This window comes from Mirounga leonina, unplaced genomic scaffold, assembly GCF_011800145.1.
Source record: "Mirounga leonina isolate KUSES-001 unplaced genomic scaffold, KU_Mleo_1.0 Mir_84, whole genome shotgun sequence".
NCBI classification, from domain to species: Eukaryota; Metazoa; Chordata; class Mammalia; order Carnivora; family Phocidae; genus Mirounga; species Mirounga leonina.
In genome coordinates, this window is record NW_023270827.1 from 1,692,271 (window position 1) to 1,710,629 (window position 18,359).

The 18,359-nt window shown below is 41.7% G+C and overlaps 1 pseudogene; it reads left to right on the top strand.

Moving 5' to 3' along the window:
- The first annotated feature begins 245 nt into the window (after window positions 1-245).
- On the top strand, window positions 246-630 carry LOC118002860 (annotated as a pseudogene).
- Window positions 631-18,359: the final 17,729 nt, after the last annotated feature.

Genomic DNA, 18,359 nt, shown 5'->3' on the forward strand with positions numbered 1-18,359 from the left:
GAAACCTTGGAAGAGAGCTCTGCTGATGATTTTTTTAACCCCTTAATCTAACCTGCTATGGACTTTGCTCATTTATTTCTAATTTCCTGCCTTTAACGGTAACCAATGCATTGTTCAATGTGACACTAATGGAATCCTTCTTGGTGATTATGATAGAAAGTGATTAATGAGATACAGAAACAATCCTGATCTTTCTTTAAGATAAACATTATATCCTTGCCACCATAGCTGCAGCCATGACCAAGATGGCTGGGAGACCCACTGCCTACCTCAAGGATGCCTGGGCCAAGGAGATGGTGCTGGTCGCATCCTTCACCATTGGGGGGCTCACTATAATTCTGCCCTCCTCAGCCCCTTCACCAAATATGCCACGATGATTAACCAAGCCACAGCCTACAACTATCCAGTGCCCCTCCAAGATGATGGGAACATGCCCCACATGCCCAGCCACCCCCAGGACCTCCAGGGCCCAAGATTGGAGTGGCTGAAGAAATTGTGAGCATCTCTGGTGACATGGAGGAGGCCCCCTCCCCTGTGGCCAATAACATATGAAAAGTGACTCCAGGTGAAAAGAAAAAGGTAACCATTATATCATACTTGGGAGTGAGCCTGTATTAAAATCAGGTTTTCAGTCCCCACTTAAATATGAGAAGAAAACCAAAGATTACAAAACATCTGAGGAAAGCCTCTAACATTTGAGAGAGAAAGAGGGAAATAGAGAGAGAGAGGGAAGGAAACAGAAACAAAGCAACTTGGAAGAAACAGATTAAACAGAAGAAGAAAAATTTAAAAATTAAGGTGTATCATTAATATGGAGAATGAGAGAAGACATGGCCTGCATGAAATAAGAATACTATTTATACATGAAATAAGAAAGAATACTATTTAAAAAGGAATATTCAGTGGATAAAAAATAGACTCCTAAAATTTAAAAATGTAACAGCAAAAATGAAAAACTTGGTGCAAAGATGGAAGATAAGGTTGAGTAGATCTCCCTGAAATAAAGCAAAAATAGAAGGAGATGGAAAATAGAGGATGAGATATTAATAAAAATAATTTTTAAGGACAGTTTGAGAGATCCAACATCTGAATAATGAAAGTTCCTGAAGAAGGAAATAGAGAAGATGGAGAGGAGAAATTCATCAACCAAACAATTCAAGAAAAATTTCTCTGGAAGGGCATAAGCTTCCAGACTGAAAGGGTTCATTAAGGACCCTCAAAATGGATGCAAATAGACCCACATCAAGGGCTCTTCATTATGAGATTTCAGAATATTGATGACAAAGGAGATCCTACAAGCTTTTAGAAAGACAACAAGTAAGTCACATAAAGGATTGGGATCAGAATGGCTTTCGACTTCTCAAAAGCAAAATTAGAATGTAGGGAACAATAGAGCAATATGCTTCCAAATTATTACCAACCCAGAATTTGATACCCATTCAAAGGATCAGTTAGATATGTGGGGGGAATCTTCAGACGTACTAATTCTCAAAACTATTTCCTTCCCACATACCTTTTTTTAGAAAGTGACTGGTAGATGTGTTCCATGAAAAGAAAGGTGTAAACTAAGAAAAAGCTAGATATGAGACACAGGAAGCTGGGAACAAAAGGAATACACAGGACAGTGAAGGGAGACACCAGGAAAACAGTGAGTGCACCAGGCATAGAGGTATGGAAGAGATTAGAAAGTTCCTGAACACACTTCTTCAGGAAGATGAAATTAATAGACTATCCCATGTGTTGGAAGTCTTGAGAAGAGATTTAGACAACTGTCAAAGATAGGTATTAAATTAATGATAAGTACATAGAAAATGAAATAAATGAAGATAATAAGGCAATTATTAATTCCAGGGAAAATAAAAAGTTGCACAAGAAAGGAAAAATAATTACAGTTATTACATGTGAATAGTATTTATATAGTAATGATACTATAAACTCCAAATATTGCTCTATCTAAAATTACAAAACTATAATTATTTTGGGAAGATGAAAAGATGGGAAAGGTGCATGAGTACAGTGAGATGGAGAAAAGAAAAAGAATAAAATCTTTAAATTTTACTATAATAGGAGGTCAATAAATGTAAGACTGGAAGAGAAACACAACTAAACAGTAGATTTACAAAACTGTTATTTAAAGACTTAGAGACCAATTTCATTTAATTGGTGAAAAGTCATGAAAATACCTCATGAAAGGGGGATATGGGGCTGAGGGAGATAAGAAACTACCATTTTTTTGGTAATAAACCTTGTAGAATTATTTGACTATTAACTTTAAACATGCATGTTTATCTGATTAAGAAATATTAAAAAAACCAATAAAAAGAAAATTAATTAAATAATTAAAAGTACGCACACACCCCAGACAGCCATTGCTAAGCAATTGGAATTGGTGAACAAAGCGAAGGCATCCTTATTTGGGCAATATGAAAACCATAAGGGCAGGAAAATCATTTTTTGAATATTATTAGAGCATTGATTATTTTGAAGAAATGGATTGTGGAGTTGGCTCATTAGCATTGACGCCCATCACCACAAGGTGTGTGGGATGCAAGCTTGATCTTTTCATTGTGGACAGCAAGGTGACAGGCCAGGTCAAAAGGCAAGGGACTGTCATTCCAGCTAAGGGGAGTAGACTTCAGGTGTAGGTAGATGAGAGGTCAATTTCAGGGTGATCAGCCACGACAAGTATTAGAGATGTAGGCAGGTAGAATCCAAAGGCTGGGCAGTCAGAGATAGGAAGAGGGGTAACAGAGGGCAGATCTCAACTCTGCTTAGTCCTAAGGGGAGGGGATTTGGCCTTGTAGACTATTTCATATTGCTTGCTAGGCATAGGTGTAGCCCAAAGCAGCTGGAAGCCTATAGATACCCTCATCTGTTTGCTCTGTGCTCTTCCTCTCTTTGACTGTTACCGCTGAATTCCTTTGCCTTTCTCTGTATGCGTCACTTTTAGCTACATTCTTAGCCCTGCTCCGGAACCTGGGCCCAGTCCTCCATCAGCCGCTCCCTAACTTTGCATAGTCATCTGCTTACCTTCTGATGTTGGCAGCACAACTGGATTCTGTCTTTTACCTCAATTTTCCAACAACTGATACCTGGCCCCGAACTCTGGTCTCCCCTGACTAATCTGAGACCTGATCTCCTAAATGCAACCACATGGTAAACATGCACACCACTTGGAGATACTTTGTTCCCAGCCAGGCAGAAAATCCGTGCCCCAGACCTTACTTTCACCTCTGGCCAAGGTGTTATTTGTATCTCATCTCCTTTTCCTAGTGTAGATGAAGTTTTTATACCCAGGGCTTTGCCGGTCTTTTAGTCCAATAAGGCTCAAGTCTTGGCCTTATTCCCACGCTAGGAATTGGGCATTCACAGTCAACCTATTTGGAATCTTCCAAACACACTTTGCATGGTTTTCATGGATTACCTCAACTCCCTGAGGTTCTAGCTAGGATTACCAACACCATGTTCTAGAGGAAGAAACTGTATTTTAATGATAGGAGGGGACTTGTCCATGGTCAAAGTAAGAGAGCAGGGCAAGAATTCAAACACAGGTCATATGGCTCCAGCTCTGGGCTGGGATTACAAGGCTCATTGCCCCTTGCAGTCTTGGTTTGAGCTCTAGGATCTACTTATTTTCCCAGGCCTGGCCTTATCTGACTCAACTTATCCTGCTTCCAAACCCTGGATCTGGTAGCAGGTGAATCCTGCTTCTGCTCGATGTGGAGGCTGATATGCCAAGTTGTCTTCACGGAATTTGCTTCCATGAAGTTCCTAGGTGATTCTATTAGTCCCCATCATGGTCTCATGCGCCAGAGAAGTTCCCTAGGTTCTCAAAATGTGGTTCCTAGACCTGGGGTCATGGTCAGAGGGAGTCTGCTAGGGTCAAGTCGTCGCTTTGGCTGTTGTTGAATATGTTTAAATCAGATGTGTTCAGGAAGAAGGGCAGGAAGATGTGTTTCTTTTTTTTTTTTTTAAAGATTTTATTTATTTGAGAGAGAGAGTGAGGGAGAGAGGAGAGAGCACAAGCTGGGGGAGGGGCAGAGGGCGAGGGAGAAGCAGACTCCCTGCTGAGCAGGGAGCCCAATGCAGGACTTGATCCCAGGACCCTGGGATCACGACATGAGCTGAAGGCAGACACCCAACTGGCTGAGCCACCCAGGCGCCCCGGGAAGATGTGTTTCTATCTTGGGTTGCCATGCCACCCAACTAGTGGGCTCCTTACCATCCATGTCAGGAAATAGGAAACAGGGAATAGGAAATAGAAGGGGGAAATGTGAGAAATCACTTTGTTCAACACCTGATCTTATACCATCGAGTATTGAAAAAACTGTTCTAGAGGTCTGAAATGAAGAAGTTGGAGTGAAAAAAAGAATAATATGAGAGAGGCTGCAGGTCAAGACAGATGGAAAAGAATCTGATGTCAATGTTCTTGAGAGCTAAAGAAGGCTAGATTCACACACTGATAATTTGGTGTTAAATGGGCCAGGTATCTCTTTGTTACAACTTACTTTATCTCCCCAGGGGCTGCTTGACATGCCCAAATGATAAAATAGTGGCAATCACAGCACTTTCCAGAAGGTGTATATCTGGATCTGGTTTGAGGCTGAAAGCCGTGACTTGCCTTATTCTTACAACAATATGAGGCAGTTGTTAAATTTAATATTTTTTTTCCTTTCACATAGTTCAGTGATTAAAAAAAGAAAACCACCTACCCACTCACCGATCTCCTTGGCATTTGGCTTCAGTCAGTTCCTCCCGTTTGCTAGTTTGTCTACATGTTTTGGGGTGTTTGGCACCTGCTCCACATCTGGGAGAACACACCTGCCGAAGTGCTGGTCCCTAGTTAAGTCAGGGCTTTTCCGAGCTTTTGAACAGCGAGCCTGCTGATACTGCCTAAGTGCCTTTCTGAGCAGGGATTCCATGATTGATGATGGGAGAGAGTAAATAAATTTCAGTAAGTACACACAAGAGTGGATCAGGACAGTAAGTGCTTACTATGAACAATCAATGGGCATTATTTTAAAGGAGATTAAAATTTCCTGGACTTAATCCTCCTGCTAGAACTGCATTGGTAGCAGAGGAGGAGTTACTGTTTTCTCCAGGGAGGTGGTGAGAAGAGCATCTGTGCCTTTTGAGTAAAATCATGTAGTAAAATAAGCAGTTTAGAAATCTGTTCAGTTTGGAACTCAATTCTCTGATGAAATACGTGTTTGTAGTGTACGAAGTGGAAGAAGATGATTCTGGGCAGCAAATGTCTGCAGATGGAAGTGATGCAGAGCTTTATCTCTTCCTGCAACATTCTTGGGCATCATCACTGCTTCTCTATCCTACAACATATGTGATAGAATCAGATGTTTGCTGGAGTTTGGCATGGGACTTTGAGCCTGCCCAGTACTCTAGAGTGTACTTTGCTTTCCAACAGTGAGCTGCACTGATGTAATATGATGTCTTGGCTGAAACTTGAAACCTAACTTTTTTCTAAGCTTGACGATTTATTTTCAGAAGCTGGGAAGACTGTCACTTAAAATGTAAAATAGTGTCTATCTCCTAAGAGGCGAAAGCTTAAACCTGGCTTTGGGACTTTCGTTCTATAAAAAAAAAAATCTTAGGTATCCATGCATTTTTCGGCGGAGGTGGGGGGATGGGGAGGGAGGAAACTGTGAACTCAAGATTTTCCTGACCCTAAAGATTTAAATATTATCAATGAAAATCACGTATATATTTTAGCAAAGTAAAGATTTCGAGACATCTTTATTTTTTTGTGGGAGAAATTTTCTCTAGTTGGATTTAAACTGCCCTCTGCCTTGTATCAGGGTTTGATCAACTGTGGCCTGTGGTACAAATCTGGCCTGCTATCTGTTTTGTCAAAAAAGTTTTATTGGAACACAGCCATGCTCATTAATTTGCATATTGTCTATGGCTATCTTCCTACTACAAGAACAGGTAGTTATGACAGAGACTGTATGGCCTCAAAGCTAAAATATTTACCATCCAGCCCTGTACAGAAAAAAAATGTGCCATCCCCCACCTTTTGTTACTGCTTGTCCTTACGTGTGTGCTCTTACTTAAATAGTTGCTTATGGCCATTGGAACTAGAAATCGCAAAATGACAGAGAGATAGGCGGGCCTGAACTTCATGTTGTGCTTGGAGTAGACCTTGATGATGACCTGAGTTCGACTTGGCCTAAGTCATACTGGCTGCACTGTTGATGTCCTGCACATGATGTCATTCCAGGCTGAGTCACCCCGATTTTACTAATACTGAACTATTATTTCCTGATGTGATTGTCTCATGAGGGCCACAGGACAAGACTTCACTCCATGCCATATAGGTGGGTACAGGTGAGATTTCCCTTGAAGGGAGTGGATTTTCTCACTGTCAGTCATCCTGGGAAGAGAGCAATTCTTGGATAGGAAAAGAAGATTTGAGAAACATGCCTTAGACTAAGGTGAACAGGAAACTTCCTCTGCTGTTTCACTTCACTGTGGAGGTTGGGTGTGAATCCTGGGGAGAGCGGGAAGGCCCAGGAGCACTTCTTTTGTGGGGAGGTGATCTTGTCATGGCTTCTTCCCGAGCATTCATGAGACAGCATCCAGGGATCTCCCAGAAATACCAGAGTGATACTAGGGGTTGAGAAGAGGAGGCTGATGTCTGGCAGTATACTGAGGAGGACTGAAACCATGGACTCAGTATTACTGATGGCCTAATAGCTAGCACCCTCCACAATTAGTTCAGGTATCAAGTGACCATCTTCAGGGGAGGCTGGGTGCCCCCTCAGCTCCAGGGCAATGGGTGAATTTTGATTAGTCTGAGGCCATCAGAGTAATTCCACCCTTCTTGCTGAGTAAACAAAATGGCCATGTGACACCCTTCTGGCCAAGAAGAAACAAAAGGAAGTTTTCTGGATCACTTGTGGGAAAGGTTTCTAGTTCTTAAATATGAGAAGCACAAGATGCAGAGATTTTTTCCCCTGTTTTGGATGTAGCTGTGAGGATGTGACATGGACACAGCCCGTTTTGCAACTATGAGAGGGAGTTGTCAACCTGCCAAGGGTGACAGTAGAATACGGAAGGAACTTGAGCCCTTGATGGCATCAGAGAGCTACTGAATCACATAGATATAGAAGGGATGTAGAACTTCATGAGCTGTGAGAGAATCTAATCACCTTATTGTCTGAGCCACTTTTCATTGGCTCTTCTAGTATTTGTAGCCAACTTAATACTCTTAAGTATTTAATATGACCTCTATATAATTACAAGTTGGCAAGACTTAGAAATAGTAACTATATTCTTAAAGTACATTCATGCAAAGATAAATAGTTGTGGTCACCAAGTAGTTAAGTTTAATTAAAATGGAGAAATCTAATGAGTCTGAATAGTGGCATATGTACCCCAAATCTTTTTTAGTTGGTAAGAAATCCAGAAAATTATAGTCTTAAATTTCATAATAATAATAAATAAACAATGGAAGGACCAGAAAAATTACTTGGGTAACTTGATCAATCGCTATCTTATTTTAAAAACATTTAGGGATGCCTGGGTGGCTCAGTCAGTTGGGCATCTGCCTTCAGCTCAGGTCGTGATCCCAGAGCCCTGGGATGGAGTCCTGCATTGGGTTCCCTGCTCAGTGGGGAGCCTGCTTCACCCTCTGCCCCTTCCCCCACTTGTGCTCTCTCCCCCCTCAAATAAATAAATAAAATCTTAAAAAAAAAATTTTAATTTATATATATTCTTACCGTAAAATTTCAAAAAAGTATACAAGTATTAAAAGTCCCAAGTGATCACTGTTGAGTTGGCAGTATGGGGTCTACCAAGCAGAAGAACTAGGATGCCAGCAAGGACCCAGCAGTGAAGACTGGTTGGATGCTAGGAATCAGGCAGAGATGCAGTTGTAAAGCTGTGGGAGCTGGAGTCCAAGAAGGCCCATGCTGGCCTCCTGGAATGCATGTCTGTGTGGTTTTCCCTCCCACACTGGATAGGGCTGACCTGTGTGACCCAACACGATACTGTGGACACGATGCTTGTGACTTCTGAGGCTAGGTCATAAAGGATATTACAACTTCTGTTGTGGTCTATCTTGATCCCTTACTCAGCTGCCATGTTGTGAGGACACTCAAACAAACTCACGTAGAGGTCTATGTGGCAAAGAACTGAGGCCTCCAGCCAACAGCTATGGAGTGAGCCATCTTGGAAGCAGATTTTTCCACCCCAGTCAAGCTTTAGCCAGCATCTTGACTGTATAACCTCGTGACAGACCCTGAGCCAAAACCACCCAGTTGTCCCTGGATTCCTGACCCTCAGAAATTACATGTAATAATAAGTGCTTGTTGTTTTAGGCAGGTAAGTCTTGGGGTACTTTGTTGCACAGCATGGATAGCTAATACAGAGGCCAGGCCTCCCGGGTCTCACGCCACACACCACAGGGGCCTTGATAGCTAGTCCGGCACATTAGCAGGTGGGGATAGGATTCCTGCTTCAGTGCTCACTTCCGGTCAACTTAGGGTATGGTCACCCTTCAGCCTAAAGGTCCTCAGAGGGTACAGCCAGGGAGGGCTGGGGCAGTTGGAGCTTGGTGTGTTAGTGTGTCTGTGCACAGGCTCACACATGTGCAGTCGGTATATATGGATACGTGAATCAGTGCTGTTTCCTTGTGCTCTCCCTAAGGAACAGAAGGGCCTCTTTGCTGTGCCTTATGCCCCCAGGGTGACTATGAACCCTACTTTAGTTGTGATACCTCTTCAGCTTTTGATCCCTTCTTCTGGTTGATTCCCAGAGATACACCTCTCTTTGTAGATTCTACAAAGACTTGTTCTGACTCTTAAATACTCTTTGGAGAGCTCAAAAACTGTGTTTGTGCTGAGCCTTCTGGGCTGTGTGTATTGAAGACACATTCCCTGGCAGGTAGCAAGTGAGAATTGTGTTGGAAATGGGCCAAGTCTGTGGAGCAAAGCATGTGGGGAGGAACTAAATGATACTTGTTTAGGATTCTCGGTTGTAAACACTCTTCCTTCCCCTGGACCTGGCTATTGGTGTAGGGACCACCTGGTAGAGAAAGTTATATAAAACTTAGGGTCGCTGGGCTCTGGGCCTTGGCATTTACCTTAGGTATTAGGGTGTTTGCTTCTACTAACTCAGGAGTTAAGTCATTTCTATTGTTGAAAAAAAAGAAAAACCTCAGCAACAACCCTCAATCGTGTGACTCTTATTGCCTGAAAATGAACTTAAGGAAAAAAGGAGTTCTTTTCTTTTTTTTAAAGATTTTATTTATTTATTTAATTTACATATATTCTTACTGTAAAATTTCAAACAATATACAAGTATTAAAAGTCCCAAGTGATCACTGGGACTTTTAGTGAGAGTGAGAGTGTGAGAGAGAGAGAGCATGAGAGGGGGGGCAGTCAGAGGGAGAAACAGACTCTCTACTGAGCGGGGACCCCGATGTGGGACTTGATCCTGGGACTCCGGGATCATGACCTGAGTTGAAGGCAGATGCTTAACCAACTGAGCCACCCAGGTGCCCCAATAAAAAGGAATCTTAAAAAAAATGTGAAGGCTGTTAACTTCCAGGCAGCATGCACATTTAGAGGGGAGGAAAGACTCTCTGAGCAGGAGAGGCTCATCTCACGCTGCACCTGGATTCTTGCCCCTTTATTTTGCAATAAAATAATATTACTTGCCTTCCTAATCTTGACGGTATATCTTGTATCAGGATATAGACTTTGTCAGTGAGCCATTCCCTGTTCCCTTCACCCATAATTCAACGAGCTGTTCTTAGTTCTGACTTTCAGAGATAACTTCACATTCTCACAGTTGGTCTTCGTCAGAATCCCTTTTCCCTTTAGGGGACTGGTAACGAGGACAGTGGGCATCAGTTTAGGATCTGAATGGGCAGTAGGCTTCATCTTCCTGTACATCATCTATGTAGCTAATTACAAGGCTCGGGATGGTGTTCAGGATGATTTTTTGGAACTTATCATGTTATGGAGATTTAATTTTGGATTCCTATATATTGGAAACTTACTAAAGAAGTCATGGGGGAAGTGGGCCACCAAGAAAAGAATACAGGCTTTTGGAATCAGCCAGACATGGACTTCCAGCGAGGTGGTTCAGGGTGAGACTGAATCCCAGTTGCACCATTTACTTGGTGGCTAAAATGGGTTTGTAATAGCACCTCCTTCACAGTGTTGCTGTGGGAGTGAAATGAATTAGTGTATGGGAAAGCATTTGGAATGGAGCCTGACTCAGTACAAGACATGCTATTGTTATTGTTATTATTATTATTATTATTACTGACTGTTGTCTTGGGCTAGTAAGTTAACTACTCTAAGCCTGAGTTTCTTCACCTATAAAACCAGAGTAAGGAATGACAATCTCATGGTCCTTGGAATTAACTTAATGTATGTAAAACTTCTAGCCTAATGTCTGGTATTTAGTGGAAGCTCTCTTAAGGGTATTTAATTTTAACATATGATGAATAACCTCCACCTGATTTACCTTGCTATGTTTGAGGCTTGGCAGAAGACTTAAATGAAGAGGTAATACTAGACTGCATTATGACAGTGCGGGGACATGCAGAGCTGAAATAGTCTCCAAAGCAATGTCCCTGCTCCACAGTGAGGTCCTCGCTCCCTGAGGTCATTAGAACCCCCATTCTCAGCCAGTCTTGATTTCCATCAAATGTCTCCTCCTGGAGTAAGTGAGTCTGACTCAGGCACTTGCTCCTTAATCTTTGTGATCATTGAAGGAAGGAATAAAATCCAAAGCTTCTTTTTAACCAGGTCACCAGCAGCGACCTTTGTGAACTTTGGGACCCAGTGAGAGATCTTGACAATTTCTGCTAAGATCTTGTAACTGGCTGAATTACTCTAAGGCCCAAGCCGGGCAGTGACTATTAACATTTAGCACCGAAGCCTGATTATCGTGCGATAATTGCTCCATTAGCTCATGTTGCTGCTGTTGTTCATAAAAGCCCTCCCGTGTCACTCCCAGACCTCGAGTCTCCTGCTCTGACCTCTCTCTCCATGCACATTTGAAACATTTCTCATTATCCCTCTTAACTTTGCTTGTTATTCCTATGAATGACTTGGGCAATCTCTTATAGTCTCCAAAGCATGATATTCTGTTCATCTCACACTGCCTCACCCTCCTCTGGTGTGTTCCAGATGGTTTTGTACCAAGCAGAGCATATGCCTCTTTCTTCCCCTTGATTACTCTTTGCGTTTCTTCTCTCTTCTGCATCGTCCTCCATTTGATTTACTTCTGAAGTATTTATTGCTGGGGTGACGTGCATAATGAATACCCTTGGGCGTTCATTAAGTTTAAGTTTGAACAGTTTCTATTTCCCCTTAGTGTCCTTGATGTCTGATTCTTCTGGTTACTTCCTCGTGTAAACTTCCCAGTTTACCAGCATTTACTCCACAAAAATTCATACCTCTCTCTTTCAAGTTGTGCTATATGTTTTTTTAAACCGCATGGAACTTATTTTAAAATGATGCCTTACTGGGGCCCTTGGGTAGCTCCAATGGTTAAGCTCCCGACCCTTGATTTTGGCTCGGGTCATGATCTTAGGGTTGTGATGTCGAGCCCTGCATCAGGCTCCACACCGGGTATGGAGCCTGCTTAAGATTCTTTCTCTCCCGCTCCCTCTGCCCCTCCCCACCTGCTCACTCATGTGCGTGCACGCTCTCTGTCTCTCAAAAAAAAAAAAAAAAAAAAAATTAAAAAAAAGAAAGAAAAAGAAAAAAAAAAGATGCCTTACTAGTGATTTTTAGGATTTCCCTGTCTGTCCCATTCTGTGTAAAGGAATTGCTTCAGGCATCTATTGCTGTAGAACAGTGACCTAAGCCTCAGTGGTTTAGAACACAGTTATTATCTCTTGTGAATCTTTGGGCTGGCTGGGCATGGGTGGACAGTTTTCACCTAGGGTTTCTCATGCAGTTGCAGTCCGATATTGGGTAGGCTTGTAGTCATCTGAAGACTTGAAGGGGCTGGCCAAACTTTAGGCTCACTCACATGACTGGCAGTTGATGCTGGCTGCTGGCCAAGGGCTCAGCTGAGCTGTCGCACTGAAGCAACTTAACATGGCCTCTCCAGGTGACAACTCAGGCTTCTCAAAGCATGGTGGCCGGGTTCGCAGGAGATGCATCCCAAGAGTGAGCATTCAGAGGTGAAAGATGAAAGACTAGCATTACTTCCATTGCACTTGATCGGTGTGAGTGGGCTTTATAAGGGAGTGAGTACTGAGAGGCGTGCCTCCTTGGGGGAGACTGGCTACCACAAGAGCCAATAGTTTATTCTGTTCTTGTATTGTTCCTTCTTTTAGAGTCAGACAGGCCCTTTTATTTTTCACTTAAATTATTGAGGTATAATTGATATAGAATATTATATAGACTGGTGTACAACATAGTGATTCAGCATTATATATGCTGTAAAACTGTCACCACGATAAGTCTAGTTACCATCTGTCATCTTACAAAGTCAATACAGTATTATTGACTATATTCCCCATGTTGTACATTGCATGCCCGTGACTTATTTTATAACTTGGAAGTTTGTACCTCTTAATCCCCTTTGTCTATTTCAGATCCCCCAACCCTCCTCCTGTCTGGCAACCACTATCTGTTCTCTATACCTATGTGTTGGGTTTTATTTTGTTTTTAAAATTCCACATATAAGTGAAATCATGTGGTATTTGTCTTTCTTGTCTGACTTATTTCACTTAGCACAATGCCCTCAAAGTCCATCTGTGTTGTTGCAAGTGGCAGGAGTTCATTATTATTTATGGCTGAGTAGTATTCCATATTGTGTGTGTGTGTGTGTGAGTGTGTGTGTGTGAGTGTGTATCACATCTTCTTTATTCATCCATTGATGGACACATATCTTGGCTATTGTAAATAATGCTTCAGTAAACATAGGGATGGCATATATATTTTCAAATTAGTGTTTTCATTTTCTTTGAATAGATACCTAGTAGTGGAATTCCTGGTTCATATGGTAGCTCTATTTTTAATTTTGGGGGGAACATCCATACTGTTTTCCACAATGGCTGCACCATTCCTACCCATAGCGTACAAAGGTTCCCTTTTTTCCACATCCTGACTAGGACTTGTTACTTGTTCTCTTTTTGATAATAGCCATTCTGACAGGTATAAGATGATATCTTATGGTTTTGAATTTCTAGAAACTTATCCTTTTTTTCTAGTTTGTCCAGTTTGTTAGCATATCATTGTTCACAGTCATCTCTTGTCATTCTTTGCATTTCTGTGGTATCATTTGTAACTTCTCGAAAGAAATGAAATTTCTGATTTTATTTATTTGATCCCCCCACTCTTTTTTTCTTGGTGAGTCTAGCTAAAGGTTCATCAATTTTGTTTATCTTTTCAAAGAACAAGCTTTTAGTTTCATTGATGTTTTCTATTGTCTTTTTAGTCTCTATTTCATTTGTTTCTGCTCTGATCTGTATTTTCTTTCTTCTACTGACTTTGGGTTTCACTTGTTCTTCTATTTCCGGTTCCTTTAGGTGTGAGGTTAAATTGTTTGTTTCAGGTTTCTCCTGGTTCTTCAGGTGGGGCCTGTGCTGCTATGAACTTCCCTCTCACAACCACTTTTGGGACATCCTGGAGATTTTGGTATGTTATACTTCTGTTTTCATTTGTCTCTAGGTATTTTTTTTAAAATTTCTCCTTTGATTTGTTTGTTGACCCCATAGTTATTGCGTAACATGTTTAATCTCCATGTATTTGCAGTTTTCCCAGTTTACTTCTTGTAATTGATTTCTTTCTTTTTTTTTTTTTAAAGATTTTATTTATTTATCTATTTGAGAGAGAGAGAGAGAGAGAAACAGCATGAGAGGGGGGAGGGTCAGAGGGAGAAGCAGGCTCCCCGCTGAGCCGGGAGCCCGATGTGGGACTCGATCCCAGGACTCCGGGATCATGACCTGAGCCGAAGGCAGTCGCTTAACCGACTGAGCCACCCAGGCGCCCCTTGTAATCAATTTCTAATTTCATATCATTGTGGTCAAAAAAGATGCTTGATATAATTTCAACCTTTTAATAATGAATTCTTGAGTTTATTAATACTTGTTTTGTGGCCTAACATGTGATCTACCCTGGAGAATGTTTCATGTGCACTTGAGAAGAATGTGTATTCTGCTGCTTTGGGGTGGAATGTTCTGTATATTTATTAAGCCCATCTGGTCTAATGTGTCATATAAGCCTGATGTTTTCTTATTGATTTTCAGTCTGGATGACCTATCTTTTGATGTAAGTGGGGTGTTAAAATCCCCTACTATTATTGAATTGCTGTCAATTTTCCCCTTTTTGTCTGTTAATATTTGCTTCATATATTTGGTACTCCTATGTTGGGTGCATATATATTTATAAATGTTATATCTTCCTGCTGGATTGACCCCTTTGTCATTATGTAGTTCCCCCTTTGTCTTTTATTACAAAGTCTTTATTTTAAAGTTTATTTTGTCTTGGGATGCCTGGGTGGCTCAGTTGGTTAAATGTCTGCCTTCAGCTCAGGTCATGATCCCAGGGTCTTGGGATCAAGTCTCACATTGGGCTCCCTGCTCAGTGGGGAGTCTGCTTCTCCCTCTGCCTGCCTGTGTGTTCTCTCTCTCTCTGACAAATAAAATCTTTTAAAAAAAAGAATTTAAAGCTTATTTTGTCTGATAGGAGTATAGCGACACCAGCTTTCTTTTTGTGTCCATTTACACAGAATATCTTTTTCCATCCCTTCACTTTCAGTTGGCCTGTGTCCTTACTTCTGAAGTAAGTTTCTTGTAGACAGTATAAAGATGTGTCTTGTTTTGTTTTTTTAATCTTTTTAGCCATTTCATGTCTTTAATTGGAGAATTTAGTCCATTTATGTTAAAGTAATTATTGATAAGTATGTACTTATTGCCATTTTGTTAATTGATTACTGGATGGTTTTTGTAATTCCTCTTTGTTCCGTTCTTCTCTTGCTGTCTTCCCTTGTGGCTTAATGAATTTCCTTAGTGTTATGTTTAGATTCCTTTCTCATTTTCTTTCCAGTATTTACTCTAGGTTTTTGCTTTATTGTTATCATGAGGTTTATGTATATCATCTTGCATATATCACTGTGCATCTTAAATTAATACCAACTTAAATTTGAACACATTCCGGGCACCTGGGTGGCTCAGTCATTAAGCGTCTGCCTTCAGCTCAGGTCATGATCCCAGGGTCCTGGGATTGAGCCCCACATCGGGCTCCCTACTCTGCGGGAAGCCTGCTTCTCCCTCTCCCACTCCCCCTGCTTGTGTTCCTGCTCTCACTATGTCTCTCTCTGTCAAATAAATAAATAAAATCTTAAAAAAAAAAAAATTGAACACATTCCAAAATCCTACATTTTTACCCCCCCTTCCCTGGTTTTATGTTTTTGGTGTCACTTTTTACAACTCTTTATTTAATCCCTTAACTAATTATTGTAGTTATAGTTAATTTTACTACTTTTGTCTTTTAGCCTTCTTAGTAGCTTTATAAGTGATTAATCCATTACCTTTACTATATATAACTTTCCCAGTGAGTTGTTACTTTTGTATATTGTTATTAATTAGTGTCATTTCTTTTCAACTTAAAGAAATCCCTTTATTATTTCTTGTAAGGCCAGCTTAGTAGTGATGAACTTCAGCTTTTGCTTGTCTGGAAGACTCTGAATCTTCACTGCAAATCTGAATGATAAACTTACCTTGTGAATATTCTTGGTTGGAAGTTTTTTTCCTTTCAGCACTTTGAATATATCATGCTACTCCCTTCTGGCAAAGTTTCTGCTGGGAAATTTGCTGATAACCTCATGAGGTTTCCCTTGTATGTAACAATTCATTTATCTCTTGCTGCTTTTGAGATTCTCTCTTTATCTTTTGACATTTTAAATATAATGTGTCTTGGGGTGGCTGTCTTTGGGTTCATTTTATTTGGATCTCTTTGGGTTTCCTGGACTTGGATGTCTGTTTTTTTTCACTAGGTGAGGGAAGTTTTCAGCCCTTATTTCTCCAAATAAGTTTTCTGTCTCTCTTTCTTCCTCTTCTGGGACCCCTATAATGTGAGTGTTATTCCATTGGATGTTGTCTCCGAGGTCCCTTAGTAATCTTCATTTTAAAAAATTCTTCTTTGTTTTTGCTGCTCTGTCTGGGTGAGTTCTATTGCTTTATCTTCAGCTCATTGTTCCATTCTTCTACTTTATCCAGTCTGCTGTTGAACCCAGCTAGTATATTTTCAGTTTAGTTATTGTATTCTTCAGCTCTTTGACTTCTATTTTCTATCTCTTTGTTGCAGTTCTCACTGTATTCATTCATTTTTCTCCCTACTTCAGTGAACATCTTTATGAACATTATTTTGAATTCTTATCAGGTAGGTTACTCATCTCTATATCATTCAGGTTTTTTTCTGAGGCTTTGTCTTGTTCTTTTGTTTAGAACATATTTTTCTATTTCCTCATTTTGCTTGACTCCATGTGTGGGTTTCTGTGTATTAGTCAAAAACAACTACCTCTTTCAGTCTTGAGGGAGTAGCCCTGTGTGGGTAATGATGCTGCTTCTTCAGTCTTGCCCTAGCTCTTGGTTTCTCTCAAACCTTTGTGATTGTCTAAATCACCTGATTTATTCTTGATATGCCCCCATTGTTGAGGCTGTGCCAAGACCTGTCAGTGATCCAGGGGGGAGGAATCTCATTTATCACCTAGTTTCAGGCTGATTGAAAGACAGATCCTCAGGCAGCAGCTTTTAAAGTATACAAATATAAAAAAAAAATAATAAAGTATGCAAATATGTATAGTCTGCTGGGGCCACAGTCATAAATCCTGCTGACCTCCAGACCAGGAGATCTGGAGGTGTCCCCTGGGCAACAGTTGCAGTAATTGGCATTCCAGATGAGTGTAGCCCTTTCTGAGAAGTCTCGCTGAGCTGTAGGAAGGCCAATAGATATTTGAGGATGGTGTCTCCTTGTCGATGTTCCCTGGGAGCCCCTACTTAGCCTCTAGATGTGTGGGAAATCTGAAGCCTGTCCCACACGCTAGAAAGAGCCAGGTTAAGAAAATAGGCCGTTTTCTGGGACACCTGGGTGGCTCAGTCATTAAGCGTCTGCCTTCGACTCAGGTCATGATCCCAGGATCCTGGGATCGAGTCCCACATTGGGCTCCTTGCTCAGTGGGGAGCCTCCTTCTCCCTCTGCTTGCCACTCCCCTTGCTTGTGCTCTCTCTGACAAATAAATAAAATCTTAAAAAAAAAAAAAAGAAAATAGGCCGTTTTCATAGGAAGTCAGGTTGTGTTTCAGTCTGCTGTACGTATAGTGCCTTGGTGTATATAACTGTATACTGGAGTATACTCCATAACTGCGTATAACTATATAACAGAACTACCTTTCTGATTGTTACAGTCCCATGGAGCTCTGGAGCACTAGCCCCTTTGGCCGCCAGAGCCAAGCAATCAAGGGGCATCTTCTGTGTGGATTCTGGCTTTAGCAGGGCAGCTGGAGAGTGTTGGGGCTTCACTTGCTGGCTTTGGAAGTGCATCAGAAAAATGTTTTGACTGTGTGCCTGTGGGCTTCAGCAGGGCAGTGAGAATGCCTTGTCCGTGTATATGTGTGTGCTGGCTTTAGGCTGGCAGCAAGGGAATGCCCTGACTGCTCACACTCACCAGCCCCAGCTGGGGGGGCGGGCAGGAAAGTTTTGCAATGGCCCACGCTCCCCTATTTTAGCTAGGAGCCCGAGAACTCCATAACTTTTTCATTTTTATTATTTTTTTATAAGATTTTTATTTATTTATTTGACAGAGAGAGAGAGAGAGCACAAGCAGGGGGAGCAGCAGGCAGAGGGAGAAGCAGGCTCCCGGCTGAGCAAGGAGCCCAATGCGGGACCCGATCTCAGGACCCTGGGATCATGACCTGAGCCAAAGGCAGAAGCTTAACCAATGGAGCCACCCAGGTGCCCAAACTCCCATGACTTTTTGTGCTCACCTGCTTCAGCCAGGGAGCAGGGGAGCATTGCACTTTCCAGCCTCAGCAAGTGCCAGGACACTTGCTCCCCAGCCATCCCAGCAAGGTGGCCAAAGTGTGCCACATCTGAGCTTGTTTGTTGGTGCTAGCAGGCTATAATGGAAAGTGCAACAATGGTGCCTCCCAGCACCTCTGTCCTGGGGGAGCATCTCAACTATCTCTTGCCCTTCCAGCTAATGTGCCCCCCTCCCCCCCCCCCAGTGAATCTTCCTCACATACAGTCTAGGCACTTTTCAAACTTTCCACTGGGTTTAAGGGCAAGCAAGACCACATGTGAGCCCTCCAAGGGGGGAATCTCAATTTCCTATGGCTCTTTGGGACCCCCAGATATCAGGCCTATAGTT